The sequence below is a fragment of the Dendrobium catenatum genome, unplaced genomic scaffold (assembly GCF_001605985.2).
Source record: "Dendrobium catenatum unplaced genomic scaffold, ASM160598v2 fragScaff_scaffold_772, whole genome shotgun sequence".
Taxonomy (NCBI): domain Eukaryota; kingdom Viridiplantae; phylum Streptophyta; class Magnoliopsida; order Asparagales; family Orchidaceae; genus Dendrobium; species Dendrobium catenatum.
In genome coordinates this window covers 1,364,563-1,369,642 of record NW_021319234.1, presented here as the reverse complement: position 1 = coordinate 1,369,642, position 5,080 = coordinate 1,364,563, and positions in this window count along the sequence as shown.

Below are 5,080 nucleotides of genomic sequence, written 5' to 3'. Positions count from 1 at the left end.
GGATAAATTAATGAAATGAAGAAGATATATATTAAATGATTTAAATTATTTAAAGAAAAGACTACATTCGGAATATTTCTCTCTATAAAATTATAATTGTTTTTTTTTGTTGGTTGGTCATAAAAAGTAGAAAATTAAATGAATAAGAATAATGAAAATATGAATAAGATATTAATGATATGAAATGGTTTTTTTAATTATTTAAAAAAAGTCTGAAATTGGGAATATATCTTCTATAAAATTAATAGGTTTTGAAATGTGTCATTAAAATTAGCTAAAAAGTTTGGAGATATTCAACACATATTAATTTTAAGGAAATAAATAAAGAAATTTGAAGATATGATATGTATATATGTGTGGAGAACCTCAATAGATAGATTCACAACAATTTGGCAATTAAATTTTGTCTTTTAATGACAAGAAATGTACTTCATGAAAATTACTTTGATGTGTTTTTAAATGAGAAGATTCGAGAATAATTGAAAAAATCTTCACTAACGATTACTATACGTTAATCAGGTAGATTAATGAAATGACTTGGTGAGTCGGCTTTTTCAAGCTCTCTAGAATGGAGAGAATTAATTACGTGCGAAGTCACCAGACACGGTTAATAGAACAATTAGACGTACCACGATACTGCATACACATAATGTACACAATGCGGATACAGCCTGTATTGTATTGGTGATTAGGGCGTCGTCAATTTCGGGTCACGGGTCAGGTTCGGGTCGAATCCAGGAGAACTGACCCGGGTTCAAAACGGGTCGACCCTAAACCTCGACCCGTCGGTAGAACAAAATGGGTCAGGAAACCGAACCGACCCGACCCGGTTTGGTGTCAGCCGGCGCACGGAACGACGGCGGGGGACGCCCGCAGAGCGCGGCGGGGCGGACGCGAGCAAGGATAGCGCGGCGCGCAGTCGGGTGCGCTGGGCATGCGGGTGCAGGCGCAGGTGTCGCAGCGGCGCGCTGGGCACGCGTTCTCGGCGGCGCTGGACAGCTGGCGGCAGCATGGGGCAGCGCGGGCGCGGGGGCAGCTCGGGCAGCGCGGGCGGGCGCACAGCGAGCAACTCGGGCGGGCAGCGGGCAAAGGCGGGATTCAAAATTTTTCGAATTAAACGGGTTCGCGGGTTGACCCGGCAACCCGTCGGGTCAACCCGAACCCGACCCGTTTTAAAATCGGGTCGGGTTCAACCCGGATTTTCCGGGTCGGGTTTTCGTGTCGTGTCAAATATTGACACCCCTAATTGGTGATATGGTGTGTCCTGATTGGCCTCCGGACGGCGTCCGGTGACCGCACGTAATAATTTCGTCTGAAAATGACTTGATTAATTTACTCAAATGAATATAGGTGTACTGATAATATCATTGTATTTTTAGGGAGATCAGATGGAAATCACAGCATGCATGGAGTTGGTAAATGGTCGGCAAAGCTAGTCCAGACAGAGATAGAGTTAATGTTTTGTTTTTTTTTTTTCAAGGGTCGGTGCATGCTGGCTTCTTTTGGTAAGAAGATCGAATTTATTAAACTGTGGATTCAACCAAGCTTAATCATGATTAGTTGATTAATTCAAAGTAATTAATGCTAATATATTAAAATGAAGATATAATTATAATTATCTTAGCTTTGTTAAGCTAGCCTGTATAGACATTGAAAGGAATTTAAATAATATATATCAGTAAATGTGGCAATTCCTTTTAATTAAGATACTAATCAATAACATAATTAGCAAATTTAATACATGTAAATTAAAGAGAATATTGGATCAAGTAAATTTACTACTAGGCATATATAAGTGATTAAGGATCAAATGATGATCAAATTAAACACATTTATTGCAAAATGGAATAATGCTTAAAATAAATTTCTAATATCAATAAATAGAAAATAAATCAAGTGAAAAGAAAATCATCATAATTAAAATATTTATTAATTTTATAAACATACAATTTATCACTATGAGTGATTAATTTCAACTTAAGTGCCTAATCCATTAAAGCTTTAATTATATTTTTTTATTATAAAAAATATGTCATACTTTTAAGGATTATGAAGAAACTTGTAATTGAATATTGTGCACCAAAAGATGAACCTTTGCCATCTAAAGTCTTGTACAATATAATAATGTGCACACCTCACTCTAAGGTGAATGGCACATCATTGTGTCCTTGAGAAGGAAAAAAAAAAATTTTTTTATGAACTTTAAGAGATATCTAATCTTAAAATAAGCCAATGCTCTATCCACTTTATAATATCTTAATGTACTTGATGGACTTTCTATGATAACTAGAGTTTGCTAGAAGAGTATGAAAAAATAAGATCCACTAAACCACTAAAGGCTAGATGAAGTAGATCTAAGGAATCTAGTAAACCAACTATGACTAAAAAGAAGTAGCCTACTTATTGATTTCAAATTCAAGCTAAGCTCTCTAAAAAGAGTAGCTAAGGAATGTTAGGTTCAAGTCTACTCTAGTAGTTGTGGGGCTGTGGCCTAATAGGATAAGGTCACTAAGCTTATGATTTGAGGAGTTAAAGGATGTTAAGTCATACGTAGGGTTATTATGATAGATTAAGGTAACCCTTAGGGTCATTAGGGTCAATAAAGTCAACAAATTAGTTCACTTGTTAAGATTAACTAGATTTAAAAATAAATTTTAGGTAACCTATGGTTTACTTAGGGTAAAAGGTGACTAAAGACATATATAGTGTCGTTAAGATATATTTTGAGTCAATATAAATTGGGTTGATTTAAAGGTATATGGGTCATCAACTAGGAGTCAGCTCAAATTCATATGGGAGATTAAGCCTAATTTGAGTAGAAAGAAAAAATAAAGAGATTTGGTAAGAGTTAATAGAGTTGACCAAGGTCTAACACAACAAGGTGAGCTAAGATCTGACCAAGGTCTAATTAACACAACAAGGTGAGCTAAGATCAGGTCACCAAAGATCATTAAGGTCAAGCCATGGTCTTTAAGGTCACCTATGGTTAACTTAGAATCTTGCAAAGGCAAAACTATATTAAGGAAGGCTATGGGAATGTGGGCCAACCTATGGTTAACTACGATAAACCAAAGTAAGGTAGGATTAGCTAGGATCACTATTATTGGCCAATATTAATTTTGTTTGGATCTTGAGCTTACCAAGTTGTTAAGTTATTTAAAATTTGGAAACTATTATCATCTAATTATAATTACCAAGAAACTATAATAATAATAATAATAATAATAATAATAATAATAATAATAATAATAATAATAATAATAATAATAATTAATACACAACTAATACATCACTGAAAATCATCTTGATTAGGCATGAATCTCGAAGCATATGTCAAGCTATATAAACATATTCATTTTACAATGTATTTTTTTACATTGCATTCTTTTTTAGCCAACAAATTAATTGGGATTAATCTATGTCAAGCTATACTCAATTAAGTTTTAATTTTCTATATAAGCATTCAAAGAGTTTACTTAGTCTATGGTTATCTATTGATGAATTAAATTAGGCTTAAGCTTAGACAATAAAATCTGCCTAAGAGGAATTGGGTTGGTTTGGGTTTCACTTGAGCTAAGCTTAGGTCAACTCTATCCTAAGGGTTGTTGACTAAGATGAGTCAAGAAAGGGTTCCTATGCCCATCTAAGTATTCATTCAAGGTTCAATTGAACATAAATAAGCCTATTTGAACAATTGGGTTAACTTAAGTCAAGTAGCCCATTGATGGGTCCAAATGGGTTATCCTATAGTCAAGTTAACCTAAGTTTAATCTAATATGGTTATAGAGCTTCACTAAATAACTAGGGCATCTTAGTTTCATATAAGGGCAATCTAGACTAAGTTGATTGATTTCCCCGAAAGAGCTTGGTTAATAGACTATTCTAATAAGGCTAGTCCCTTGGTTACTTAGAGGCTAGGATCAACGAACTTTATGCTTAAAGAAACTACGCACACTACCTAATGGAGTTTAAGAAGAATTGAACATTTATGCTCTAACTCTCAATATACAACATTGCATTAAAAAACAATCTCATTGAAGGTATTGAACACCATTTTTTTTTCTTCAATTGAACACCATGAACCCTTTAGCTAATAATGATCTAAGTAGACTAATTGAAGATCATAAAGCTCACTTTCTTCTACCTTAAGCTTAGTTTTGACGACTTTTTTTATTACTTATGTTGCATCCTAGAGTATTCGCGGCGGTAGAGAAATATATAGTTTAACGTCTAAGCATTGTACGAAGATCCAGCACACAAGCAGATAAGTGAGAGAGGGTGTTGCGTTCATAAAAGACACCATAGTTTTTTATGTGGAAACCCCTGAAAAGGGGAAAAAACCACGGGGCCTAGCTCAGTTTGAAAGAATCCACTAGTATTTGCAGTCGATTACAAATGAGGTCCTTCTTAGGGAGAATACCTTGGCTTGATGTTAAAAATTTACATCATATAGAGCGCATTATATGGTGGGAGTTACAATAATCAACATAGACATGTTTATTTGGTCGGAAAGACCATTGGAGGCGACGGAAGTCGGAAGGACCATAGTCCTCAGGAGACAGAGGTCAGAAAGACCGTTATTTGGCGATGTAGGTCGGAACGACCGTAGTAGGCGATGAAGGTCGGAAGGATCGTAGTCGACAGAAGACCGGGGTCCGAAGGACCTTAGTTAGTATGAGACCGAGGTCAGAAAGACTGTTGTCTGGTGTTGGAGGTCGGAGTGACCGTAGTAGGAGACAAAGGTCGGGAGGACCGTAGTCGGCAGAAGACCAGGGTCTGAAAGATCATTGTCTGGTGTTGGAGGTCAGAGTGACCGTAGTAGGCGACGGAGGTCGGGAGGACCGTAGTCGGTAGGAGACCAGGGTCTGAAAGACCATTGTCTGGTGTTGGAGGTCGGAGTGACCGTAGTAGGCGACGAAGGTCGGGAGGACCGTAGTCGGCAGGAGACCAGGGTCTGAAAGACCATTGTCTGGTGTTGGAGGTCGGAGTGACCGTAGTAGGCGACGGAGGTCGGGAGGACCGTAGTCGGCAGGAGACTAGGGTCTAAAAGAACATTATCTGGTGTTGGAGGTCGGAGTGA